Raw genomic sequence first — 14,823 nt, forward strand, 5'->3', positions numbered from 1 at the left:
AATAGGTACTCCTGGAATGAGTACTTCAGCGTTCTGATGTGACCGTTTCACTGGAAAAGTGATCTAGAAGAAAGAGATGTACGTATGAAGCTGTTTTCGTGAGGATCAAACCGAATCAATTCTTATGATAATGTCGAAATCATATTGAAACTTAAAGACATTGGATTTGAACGTAAGACGTTTACAAACAAAGCACAACCGTGCAACCATGAACAGAGTTACAGTACTTTAGATTTACCATAAGACTATTGCTGCGAATAAGATATACTACAAAAGACAAGTATACGCAGCACGAGAATTCCTATACAGACAGGATCTCGCAAAAGGTAAGACTCTAGTTGCACTAGCTTTAGATAGTTTATAAGTCTGTTACAACAAAACGCCTAAATTACATTTAACGTGGTTCCGGAGCAGGCTCTCCCGCGGCTGTGATCCTGAGAATCTTCCCGTCTGCGCCCGAGTTTTGTGTTGTCGGTCAATCCTTCTGGAGGTGTCCAATTTCACTGCATTGGTAACATATATGGACAGCACCCACCTTGGTGGTGGAAGTGAAACGTCGAGTAGGAGTTATGGGGACGCGGGTTCTTTCCTTTTTCGGGCAATCTCTCTTATAGTGCCCAAACTCTCCACTATGATAGGAAGTCTGGTTCCCATCGGCGTTGGGCGAATTGTTGAACGGTTTTGATAGGCTCTTGCAGTAACATTTGGTGTGCCCCTTTTTGTTGCAATTTTGCATTGCAAGGCTCGGCAGATTCCCCCGTGGTGGTAATTGCATCGGTCGCACTTCGGGAGTGTTCCTTTGTATGGTCTGCTCGGTACTGGGATGGTAGAGGTTTCCGCTTGCTGTTGTTGCATGGAAAGTTTTCGGGGTTTCTCGCGTTCTTTTTGAGTTTGACGCTTCCGTTTCTTGTTCTTTGGTTTTTGGCTTTGCGGGCCTGAGGCCGTTACCGTTTTGTGACTTCCTGGATGGATACCACGATTGGAAACTTCATTCCTATCAGTAGCATTTACTGTGTTGTTAGCGCTACGGTGCGCAAGAACCGCGGTTACGGCAGCCACTGCAGCAGCTGTAACTGCCATTTGAAAGGTAGCGGCATCCATAGGAAAAGTAGAGGTCTCTTTGCTTGGCTGGTTGTTTCCGGATGACGACATGATTTTGTTAATACGAAAGAATAAAGGTTTTGTGAGTGATTCTGGTTGACCCTTGATGTAATTAGGTTGTTCTTGAAAAGAGTAAGAGTATGATCTCGAAAGTTTGACCTAGATCCCTATGATGCAGTCCTAGTAAAGAATGAAAATATGTTCGCGAAGGTTTGACCTACATCCCTATGATGCAGTCCTAGTACGGAATGGGAGTATGTGCGTAGAATGGTTGTAAGACGTTTGTCGTTCGAGCTGAGGTATCATGGGTTGGTGAATAACAAGATCCAACCACGGAAAGGGGCTTGGAAGTGTCTCCGGAGATAAATCGCTATAGTCCAATGACTTGACTAAAGCATGTTTCATATAGACTCCAATGAAAGTATGATAAGAGTACTTGAATGAAGAATGACACAGAAGTTAGCCGGCTGTCAATATCTTTGATATTCACGATGTAAGGATTCTGGAAAATGACCTTGTAAAGGTCTTACATCATATCCGGAGAAGATAGTTCCTGACAGCCTAAAGACCTAGCTAAAGTACTTACGGAACAAGAAAATTTCCTAGAAAATGCCACATCAGGTATAGACAGAAAATTACGATTCTTCTTTATAAGGAAATAAAGTAAAGTGTCTACTACTTGCGACGGTCATCACTCTGGTGAACTCTTAGTTCAACCAATTGACGTTCCATGTCAAGTAGGTGTCTTTCGTACACCATCTGGCATACTCGGAGCCCTATGACTTCAGCTCGTGATTCAGCCAGTGCTTGCAGCAGGGTTTCATGGTTTCTCTCTGACCTCTCGTGAGCATCTTCTAGACGAACGGTGCGGAGGGTATGCATTCTAGCATAGGCAACTACTTCTGTAATCTGATTTAGGGTTGTCCTGCCTTGAATCTCCTTTCGGGCCATTCTGTGGACCAAGATTGGCAAGACTCTATCTGCTGAGCCCCCATTGCTCAAGTCGGAAAAGCTTCGGTCGCCATCAACTAGCATAGATTGATCTTGTCGTTGGCTCCATATTTCGAAGCATTCCACTCACTCAGGGTCGGGCCATGAAAAAGCCGGATGAGGGTTAAGAATTGGAAAGGGAGCTGCTCGGGGTAGGTTTTCAACCTCTGCTTCGGAGTTAGCATCATACGAAAAGTCTTCATCATGGTGATCATTCAAGAGGAAAAGGATGATCATTCTCTGGTTATACTCCAAACCAACCAGCTATGACTTCATTTGGAAGGTACTGGTTCTCGAGGGGATGGAGTCCAGTTATGTTTTCTATGCGAGAATTTAAGGGTAAGAGAATAATTATTAGACGAGCTATCTAGATAATTATTTAGAAAACCTTCATTAGTTACATGGCTATTTGTGAAGTGCATACCAGCTATGTGTAATCTAAACAGGATAGACCTTCGAATAAGTGACCTTAATTTCCAAATTCACACAGAATAGGGGTAAGGCAAACTTATCACAGATTCTAAGTCTATAACATCCTAATTACATATAGCCTTAGTGTATCCACTTAGCAACTATCAACTTAGAAATGAAGATCCCGTTTTAGTTCTCAAGTATAAAGTACTTCTAATAACACCAAATACTCCTATAGTATTTTAAAATTTAATGTTATGTTCTGTTGTTCTCATTGTGGTAGGGTTGGTAAGATTTTAGCATTGTTGCAACCACACACTTAAGCTTAGGCACATGCTAGTCAACCCTCGGATAATATAGGTGATCAGGCTATATCTTCCCAGTCTTGACCATATGTCTCTAAGCCCACTTGTGTTGTCCAACAATCGTAATTCTTTTGTACTGTCCTAGTGACACTGATTTTAGTATGAATGCAGCACGTATACTTACTTAAATATTTTACTATTTAAAGTATAAACTCTTGGTCAGAGTATTTTTAATCCCTTATGTATTTATAGTTAGTATATCTTTTATGGGTTGATATACTTAATTCACTATAAACAATGCTCTGATACCAATTTGTCACACCCCAAAACCGAGAACGGCGGAAACGTTCTGGGGCGGCGGACGTCATGTATAATATCAACAACAATGTAAAGTAGTAAACAAGCAACAACATCATCCATTTCATTAATAAAATAATTATTATACAATTGTATTCTGTCAAATTTTGATAAACACTAAAGCCTAAATCAAAATGAAAGATAAGTCTTGAACAAGCTCCATCTTCCTTTCTCCTTGCATCGATACCTGTCTATGATGACCTGAGGATACAAGTAATTTTGAAAGCGAGTCTCAGCTTTGAAGCTGGTGAGATCATAAGTATTTAGTTTCTTAATTTCTATGTAAGAATTTGTAAGTCTATGTATTGTAAGAATTTGAAAAAGTTTGAATCTCTCAGAAAAACCTATATTTTCTATTAAAGTAGCCTTCTACCAAGGCTTAACTGTTTTGTATGCTCATTTGACGTAAAAGTGTGTAATTTCCCAAGTGTAACTATCATCATCCAAAAATATAGTTTGTACATTTAAAGTTTAAGTGAGGTTATCGCTAAAAATGTAATGGGTAAATCATTGTAGTAATGTAGTTTTGTATTATAGGAACTACCTTAAACCGGATTTATATTAAGGTATACTGTGATAATTGCACCATACTATCGACTGATAACAACGACATAAAGAACGGTCATAATAACGGAATGACGTTTGGCACCCGCAGACCTGCAGGTCCGGCTGTAGCTAGCAGCAAGGTGTAGGATTGTCAATCCAGTATAGATCTATACGCAAACTCAACGCTCTCCCTCCAAGAGAATTCTGGCTACAACTCGGGCCATGACATTTAAGGCATGCTCCGATACAGTGGATCACAATTGTTAACGTATTATTGTAAGGGTAATGTTTCTCGTTCTAGTATAGTTGTATATGTTCTCGTCCTAGTATAGTTGTATATGTAATGTTCTAGAAAGTATTGACTCATGAATGAACTGACTCATTGTATGATATCGCGTTCTAGTAACGGTTCTAGTATCTTCCTAAACTACCCATATGGTAGTTTACTAGCAGTCTAACTAGTACGTATGGTCATGGATGTATACCCTTACTAACTAAGGGCATGGGATGAACTGGAAAGACCTTTTATGACTATATATGTACACATGATATATAACTAATATTTAAACGACTTTCGGACGAATACCAAATATCCCACCAGACCACATCTCAAGGCGCGAAAAGGAAATAGGGTGGATAGCCTTCCTAAGTCTTTTAAACATTTCTTATATAACTATACATAGAGAGGCATGCAATTTATAATATAAAAGCATAAATAAATTTTGTAAGACATTTGAAACAATAATATTATTTTAAGAAAAGATCGACTTGATGTCGATTTATAAAACAATTTGAAGGCATAAGTATGATAAAACAGTTTTGAGTATAAGGAAACATTTGATTGAAACACAGTTGTAAATAAGTTTGAAAGGTAATGTACGGAGTAAGTTGTACAGTGTAAAAAAAGGAGTTTAAAACATATAAAATGTTTATAAAAAGTCATTTGAAGGAAACTGTTTGGTAAAATGGCTAATGAGTAGCCAAATCTTTTGAATGCTGTATATTAATCACATGTGATTGATGTAATAACTAGCGTAATTCTACTTATTAATCGCATGTGATTGATATAATACTAGCATGATTCTACTTGTATTCCCCCCCCCCATTAAACATTTAAAAGTAGTTTAAAACATTAATTAAGGTGCATGAACTCACTTGATTGAAGTGGTCAATTTGAAGTAGTCGAGAGAAGAATCGAGCAGAACTTCGACAGGAAGAGTTGAAAAAGCGGGAAATCTCGGGATTCTCGGGATTCTTGGGAATCTCAGGAACACAAAACCTTCCTTCGGGACTTGAAGGTCAAAAACCGGGGCTTTGGGAGGGTCTCGGGGGCTTAAACGCAGAGTTTCGGCGCGAGAAAGAGAAGAATGGAGCACCTAAACCCGACACCCCAAGAGTTCTATTTATAGGGGGTATTTTTGAGTGCCACGTCGTGGCTAGGGTTGGCCACGTCATGGAGAGCAAGTCTATCCTCTTCCATTGATTGGACGCCCTCATTCACTTGCCGGGTCGCGGCAAAATAGTGCCACGTCGTGGAGAAGCCTGACAGTCTCGGATTTTGGCCCCAAAACTTGTAAAATCCATAACATTCGCGTACGACCTCCGTTTTCGACGTTCTTTATATGCACACGTAGCTAAAAACATGATCCACAACTCTCGTTTAGACTTCATTGGCTAATTTTGAATTTATTTTTAATTATTTATTTTTAACGGACCGGGACACGAAAATTTCGTTAAAAATCCATAACTTCTTCATCCGGTGTCCGTTTTCGTCAGACATTTCGCCGTTGCGCTACTAATATTGAGACCTTAGATTATCATTTAGGTTGTTTTGGTCAAAAGTATCTCGAGCTCTATTTCGAGTTTTTAGCTGTCTACTTCTATACCCGAATCTTGGAAAAATCATAACTTTCTCATACGAAGTCAGATTTGGACGTTCTTTTTATGTACGCTCACGGTTTGAGGTTATCTATAACTTTCATTTAGATACTTAAGGCTAAAAACTATTGTATTGAAACTTCGCGTTTTTCGTTTAATCGGTGTTGCCGGTTTTGCCGAGAATCTTCGGTTGGTCATAACTTCTTCGTTATAACTCGGATTTTAGTTCAAAATATAACTTTCATAAAATCTTAATTGGATTCAATAAAGTAGTAGGAATCGTATCAAGGTTTTTGTACATATAAAGAACGCTGAAATCCGAGTTATAACGAAGAAGTTATGGCCGGTCGAAGTTTTACGGCAAAACCGGCACGATACTGGGAAACGTAAATAGTGAATTTACGATAGAAGACTTTTTGGCGTTAGTGATCTGAACAAAAGTCGTAGTATATGTTAAACCGAGAGTGTGCATAAAAAGAATATCCAAATCTTACTTCGTATGAGGAGGTTATGATTTTTCTAAGATTTAACATAACACTACACAACTCGTAAATTCGAATTTTAGATCGGTCAATTTTTAGCCAAAATAATCTAAACGAGAAATCAAGATATTGTTAATAGGAGTTAAATGATAGAAATATAGTTGAAAACGGAGCTCATATGTGAAAGATATAGACGAAGCTTAATCCCTACTCTTCGAGCGCGACGAATTCGATACAATTTTATAGATCTGAGATAGAGTGAGAATTAGCCGACGGGATCTAAATGAAAGTTATAATAATCATAAATACCAACGCATGGAAACACCAGGTTGTACAACATGACAAACCCTCGGCCGACGTTGGAAACGCCAGGTTGTACAACGTTAGAATGTTGAATCATAGTCATTGAGCATACATTAAAGAATACGAATTAATATATAACATAAATATCACTTTCATTTGTGTATATCGGAAACTGTTTTTAAATTACACAATTTCTAATACAAATGGTTCCTTAACAGTTAGGCATACCAATAAAAGACGGTCGATTTCTAGTAGCTTCATTGATCCACAACTAATTTAGGGAGTGCAATCTTCCATCTCTTGGTTTCCCAGGAATACATGTGGTTTTGACATCATCAATGTAATGTTGGTGAGTTCATAGTTTTGATTATTATACATTGAAAATACATTTGTATAAGTAACTTTGTTAAGTTGTATAAGTGTTTTGATTCTTTGATTTGAAAATAGTATTATACAATTTACAGGTACTATGGCTTCCGTAATTTTGATTCTTCATAAGTGTTAGATGTATATTTGTATATATCTTATATTTAGTTTGTATTTGGTTGGGTTGTCCAACATTGTATTTAGCCCATTATGTATTATTGTGGTATTAATATACGTGAGAGGCTCAATGCCAATTCATGGGAAAATATTCATGCTAACATGGTATCAGAGAATTCTACCCCCTAACCCTAGCCGATCCATACCTGTGGTCGTATTTTTCTCACCTTTCACCTTTGTTCTTCATCTTCTCTCTTCTTGTTCATCACAATGACCAGAGAGTCTTCTAATCCCAAACCTAGTCCCAACGATAAAATCTACGGGATAACCAATATCAAATCTTATGTCCCCCTTCTTCTCGATCTCGACCGCTTGAATTATGATTCCTGGAAAGAGCTTTTTAAAACTCACTGCATTGGATACAAAGTATATGGTCATGTTGATGGGTCTGCTAAAATTGAAGATGATCCATAATGGGAAACAATGGACAATATTGTAAAACAGTGGCTATATGGAACACTTACTCAATCCGTTCTCCAATCTATTCTCAAACCCAACGCCAGTGCAGCAGATGTCTGGAAGACTATTGAAGACCTATTTCATGAGAATAAAGAGACTAAAGCCATGGAATTAGATGATGAACTTCGTTCTATCACCATTGACGATTCTACAGTTATGGAATATTGTACACGTATCAAGTCCATCTCTGATCTTCTTGCTAATATTGGATCCCCGGTACCCAAAAGAAACTTCGTTATTTATGCCATCAATGGTTTATCTCATAAATTTTCCCATGTCGTCACCACCATTCGACATCAAAAAACCGTTTCCTACTTTCCTTGAGATGCGCTCCATGTTAACCCTTGAAGAACGGTCCATGGCAAAAGATCACTCCCGTCACGTTCAAGCCTCACATCAAGACAATGCATCTTCAACAACCATTCTCACCACCGAGCACCAAAATTGCCCCTCTCAATATCGATTAAATAACACTGGAGGTAGAGGTGGTGGTCGGAATCAACGTGGCGGCGGCAGGGGAGGTCGGAACGGCGGGAGAGGTGGCGGAAGGCAGGAAGGATCTGATGCTTCGCACGCGGTCAAAATTGGTGGGGATATTCTCCCTGGATGACGTTGTCGCAGATTCTAGGCCAATACCATGGCCCAATAATCATTACTCAAATTCTCAACACCAATGGCCTAATTCGAATTTAGCCCATCAACAAGCTCTTTTCTCCATGTCTCAGCATCCCAATAATCAGTCCAACAGCTGGCAATGGTTTCAATACCCGAATAATATGTATCTACCGACCACTTTACCGCAAACATTTAACACTATGACTCTTCAAAACCCAAACAATGCAGATTGGTATATGGACACCGGGGCAACCGCTCATCTTCACGCCGATTCAGGTAGTCTCAAGTCCTTTAAAAATAAGTGCACTAATTGAAATATATCAGTTTTAGTCGGCAATGGGTCTCGTATTCCTGTCACCAAAATTGCTCACTCTACTCTTGCTATAAACCCTTTTCACACGCTTATTTTAAAAAATGTTCTTATCACTCCCCAAATTATTAAAAATATCATTTATGTTCATCAATTTACTCGTGATAATAAATGTTCTATAGAATTTGACGAGTTTGGTTTTTCTGCGAAAGATTTTCTCACCAAACGCACCCTCCTTCGATGTGATAGCACCGGAGATCTTCACCCAGTCACCAAACTGAGTTCTCAAGTCTTTCTCAGTCTCAACTCATCATTATGGCATCAAAGACCCGGTCATCCTAGTCAACCTGTTCTAAAACAATGAATTTCTAGCAATTCCATTTCGTGTAATAAAAATGATTCGTCATTTCTTTGTCATACGTGTCAACTTGGCAAGCATACTCGTTTATCTTTCTCGTTATCTAAACTCGTGCTTTATTTCGTTTTCAAGTTATTCATTCGGATGTATGGACTTCACCCTTGCAAAGTCATAGTGGAATAAAATATTATGTTATTTTTATTAACCAATTTTCTCATATTGTGTGGGTGTACCCTCTTAGACTGAAATCAGATGTGTTCTCCAAATTTCTTCATTTTCGTGAATATGTCAAAAATCAATTCAACACTGATATTCAAACATTTCAATTTGACAACGGAAAAGAATATGACAACTCTCTCTTTCATCAACTTTGTGACACCAATGGCATACACGTTCGTTTCTCATATCCATACACTTCCCAACAAAATGGGAAATCTGAGCGTATGCTTCGTACTTTAAATAATATGATCTGTACACTTGTTTTCCAAGCTCATCTTCCCCCCACTTATTGGGTGAAAGCTCTCCATATGTCCGTTCACCTCTTGAATATCCTTCCATCCACATCTATCCACAGAGACATTCCATTTCACAAACTCTTCAACAAACACCCGTCCTACTCTCATCTTCGAGTGTTCGGGTGCCTGTGCTATCCTCACCTCAATACAGTCAATAAACTTGAGCATCGATCGGTCCCATGTATCTTTCTCGGGTATCCCTCTAATCACAAAGGTTTACGTTGTCTCAATCTTCATTCTAAAAAAATAATCATCTCACGACATGTCACTTTTGATGAAACCATTTTTCGATTCGGCTCAATGACCCCGGACCATCCCCCGACTTATGATTTTTTTAATATATCAGGCTCCCGCAATTTCTTTAATGATCCCACCATCACTTCCCATTCTCATTCATCTCCCCCTATTCTGTCTCTTGTCGGTGACACCTCCCCCGACAATGTTGTTTTCTCTGTCGACCAAAACATTCTTGTCGACGTTGCTGCTCCGACAGCTCCCCTTTCCTCCATTGATGCAACTCTAGCTGCCCCTTCGATTCCTTTAAATCATAACCGGTCCATCGTGTCGGTTCCTTCTAGTACTCATCCTATGACCACTCGTGCTAGACTTGGTATTCATAAAACCATTGATCGTCTCAACCTTCATACCGACATAGTTTCTAATCCCTCCCATCTTCCTAGAAACTATTATGAAGCTTTCCAAGACCCTAATTGGCATAATGCCATGAAAGACGAATGTGATGCACTTATTTCTAATGGAACTTGGGTACTTGTACCTCGGCCTCAAAATACTAATGTAGTTAATTGTATTTGGCTGTTTAAAAAGAAACTTAATGCAGATGGCTCTCTTGCTCGATATAAAGCACGGTTGGTTCCTAATGGACGTAGCCAACGTCCAGGAATTGATTGTGATGAAACTTTTAGTCCGGTTATTAAACCTGCTACTATTCGGACAGTTCTTAGTATTGCCATCTCTCATTGTTGGGCAGTTCATCAGTTCGACGTTAAGAACGGTTTTCTTCATGGCCATTTACCGGAAACAGTTTATATGCATTAGCCACCGGGTTTTCATGATCCCTCTCCTCCAGACCATGTATGCTTATTACAACGATCTCTTTATGGTCTCAAGCAGGCTCCTCGTGCATGGTACCACAGATTTGCTCAATATATCACTCAGTTCGGCTTCACTAACAGCAAATCTGATTCTTCTTTATTCATCTACAACAAAGGGGGTCACATAGCCTATCTTTTACTTTATGTTGATCATATTGTGTTGACTGCTTCATCCACAGGTCTTTTACAGCAGATTATCACCACCTTACATGCCGAATTCTCCATGACTGATTTGGGTGCTCTCAATTATTTTCATGGTATCTTTATCGTTCGAGATCGTCATGGCATGTTTCTCTCTCAACAGAAATATGCCATAGAAATTCTGGACCGTGCTAAAATGTCTAATTGCAAACCTGCGTGAACTCCAGTCCAAATGTCTGCCAACTTTGATGGCTCAAGCCCTCCTGTTGTTGATCCGAGCTAATATCGTAGTCTTGCGGGTGCACTTCAGTACTTGACTTTCACTCAGCCAGATATATCTTATGTAGTTCAATAGGTGCGTCGATATATGCATGATCCTCGAGAATCTCACATTACTGCTCTCAAACGGATCCTTCGATATGTTTGTGGCACTCTTGATCATGGATTACAACTCTATGCTTCTCCTGCTCGTGGTTTAGTTGCTTACTCTGATGCTGATTGGGCAGGCTGCCCTACCTCTCATCGATCCACATCTAGCTATTGTGTGTTCCTTGGACAGAATCTTCTCTCTTGGTTTTCCAAACGACAAGGTACCATTTCCAGGTCTAGTGCTGAAGCAGAGTATCGTGGTGTTGCGAATGCCGTTGCCAAGACTAGTTGGCTGTGTAACTTACTCCAGGAGCTCTTTTACCCTCCTCTGACTGCTACTCTTGTGTACTATCGCAATGTTAGTGTCGTTTATCTATCTACCAATCCTGTTCAGCATCAACGCACCAAACACATCGAGATCGACATCCATTTTGTGCGTAATAAAGTGGCCTTGGGCCAGATTTGTGTTCTTCATGTTCCCTCTTCATCTCAATACACTAATATCTTTACCAAGGGGCTATCGTCTACTCTTTTTGTTGACCTTCGGTCCAGTCTGAACGTTCATCCGCGACGTCTCGTTCAGACTGCGGGGGGGCGGGGGGGGGGGGGGGGGGGGCTGTTAGATGTATATTTGTATAAATCTTATATTTAGTTTGTATTTGGTTGGGCTGTCCAACATTGTATTTAGCCCATTATGTATTATTGTGGTATTAATATACATGAGAGGCTCAATGCCAATTCATGGGAAAATATTCATGCTAACAATAAGTATTATTCATGTATTCATACTTTAGGAGTGTATTTTAAGGAAAGGAGGGTATTCTTATCTATAGGGTAGGATGACTGAGAGTGGACTTTCTTGCTCAATATAGGTTAATCGGATACTAGCCATACCTAACCTATATAAATGTGTATTTACGATGTAATTAGAATCCCAATGTTTTATAATTATAATTAATATGTATTTATATTTAAATGGATATTTTTATCAAAGCTAAACTATCAGAGTGGTGATATAACCATTATTCGAGTCGAATGAAGGAATAACATTCTATATTTATTTATTTCAATCGAGTAGGGTAACGATATGGATTGATGATTATTCTTAGGATATTAGCCATCAAACAACTTAGTACTATGTTCCCCTAGAGGATTGACCAAATATAACGATTAGATACAAATGCTATTCCTTTGGCTGGTACTAGGTACTATGTTATCCTAGAGGATTGGACTAACATAACGATTAGATATAATTCTATTACTTTGGCCATCACTAGGTATTATGTTACCCTAGAAAAATGGCCTAACATAACGATTAAATATCATGCTACTCCTCTGTAATATGTTACCCTAGACATAATATTATCCTAAGGTTACATACATGGTTGTAGAACTCATTACTCGGTACCTGTTCGGCCGACTACCGAGTAGAGAGTACACAAGAGTACTCGGGAGTACTCAGGGAGTACCCGGAATAGGAAATTCATGTACAAATATTTTTATGGAATTTAAAAATATCAAAATCATAAGTTAAAATCTCATGTTGATTGAAATATATAACAAAATTAGATACATGTGAATACACATAAACTGAAAAACACATAATGGTCTCACTTCGTGAATTATTACTAAAAATTTGATATATATATATATATATATATATATATATATATATATATATATATATATATATATATATATATGTAGTAATAATCACATATGTGTGTGTTAAATAATAAATCGTTAAGTATATTATACACATTAATCACCGAGTTGACCGGGTTTGACAAACCTGATCAGTTTAGTAAGGAGCCGATCTAGAAGTACTCGAGATTCTATACATGTATTGTATAAAATATTGATATTAAAAGTAATAATACTTTTGTAAAATCATTCACAAAGTTTTATAACTTGTGTTCCCCCGATAAAAACATTTAAAAACAGTAAAAATTGGAATTCTCAGAAGCCTTCTATATATCTACTTTAAGAATCATTGCCTTCTTTTTCTTACGTTCATACCAATCTAGGATTATTTACACAATAAGCGGACTGTCATTTTCATTAATTTAATTAACGCACTTTTTTTAATTGGCTTAGTGCATCACTAGTCTCTAAGCTAAATTAGACCTAGTATATAGCCAAGAGTCAAGTGTTGGTTTGCAGAATGTCACATCTTCCTTTTGTATTAATACTTCCAAGAAAATTTGATCGTAACTACGGTTCTTCCTTTGGTCAAAATACTTCTTAATGAACTCGGAGGCGACTATATTTTTTTCGATTTGTTCTTTGTCCAATAGTCCTAATTTGATCAATAAGTTCCGTTTGTGTTCATTAAAGATTTCGTACATTTTTTTGTTCATGTTTTCAGATTCTGGTTATGGTTGGAATAAACGTAATTTATTAGTTTTGAGAGTTTAATCAAAACTTTCTTTCAAATAAGTGGATGACTATATCTCCGGTTTGATTTTGAAAATAGTCTTTATGTCTTTGGACATAAAGTTATACTCTTTTAAGTATTTTTCTATGACATATAAACTAAATTTGGGGCAATATCAATATTACACGTGCAATTATTAATATTTAAATAATCAAGTTCAATACACCCTCTTGAAATTTAAAACTTTTGTTAATGGCCTTTGAATCCTAAAATTATATGTTTTTAGTTCTATTATATGAAAATACATCTTAACTCTCGAATACCTATAATACAGAAATGAAACTGTTTTTTTCAAATGCTTTTAATAAAGAAAGATAATTAATAAAAACCACATGCCATTTATTTCATATCTTTGCATTTTCTTGCATTAAAATGATTGAGATTTTTTTTCTACAAAAAGAAGAGCTCAACACTTAGGTATCATTTGTTTTTTTGAACCGAAAATGTTTGAAGTTTGCGGACCACTTCTACAACGCTCTGTAGCAGAAGAGGGGGACCAAACAGCTGCAACAAGTAATAAAAAGTTTTTTTTTTGTTTTTGAACCTTTGCAGACTACTACACTAAGTTAAAGTAAGGTGTGAGGAGGCTTGACGAAGAGGGTCAAGTGTTGCGCCAGGCAACACATGCACAACAGTTATTAAGTCAGAAATCTTCTAAGAAACTAACAGTTGCGAAGGGCCAAGTGTTGCACAGCGCAACAATAAGTGGTTAGAAGATGTTTTTTTTAAAACAAACAGACCCTAAGTCTCTAGAAGTGAACAAAGAGAGAGAGAGAGAGAGAGAGAGAGAGATAGAGAGAGAGAGAGAGAGAAAGAGACAGACTATTCCACGAAAGGTCTAACATTCAAATAATACGGAAAATGTAATATTTTTAATAAAATGCGAAGATAATGGATTGAAAACGCACCGACTACTATATATAAGTATATAGTCCATATTGTAACAGATCATTACAATATATAATCCTATTTATTCGTATTGAATGCATAGATTGTAACTATAACCTTAATTAAATTTATCAAGTACTATTACCGTTTCTACGTATAAATTTCTTCTATATAAATAGACAAAATGGATAAATTATACTGAAATATTATCATACAAAAATAGTAATAGTTTAAGAAATGAAGTTTGTTTTCTTCATTATTGTCCTCGTTTCAATCTTAGTTTCTGTGGCTAGTGGAATTCCAGGCACCGCCACGTTTTACCAGCAATATACACGTAAGTGTGTACTCTCTATTGCGCTACTGATGGATTAAGATAATACATTATGAGTACATGATAGGTATATATATATATATATATATATATATATATATATATATATATATATATATATGTATATATATAATTTAATATATACAAACATATATGTTTATGTATTATGGAGTGAATCGATAAGAAGTATATAATGGAAATATGTATTTCAGTTCTTAACATACTTAATTTGTATAAATAACTTTTAAAATAGCATCTGCATGTTATGGGAGCACCCCTGAGGGAGTGATGATTGCTGCAGCAAGTGATCCTTTGTGGGACGGTGGAGCTATTTGCGGAAAGATGTTCACAGTTAAATGCACCGGTGCCACA

Source organism: Lactuca saligna, chromosome 6 (assembly GCF_052625555.1).
Source record: "Lactuca saligna cultivar CGN05327 chromosome 6, ASM5262555v1, whole genome shotgun sequence".
NCBI classification, from domain to species: domain Eukaryota; kingdom Viridiplantae; phylum Streptophyta; class Magnoliopsida; order Asterales; family Asteraceae; genus Lactuca; species Lactuca saligna.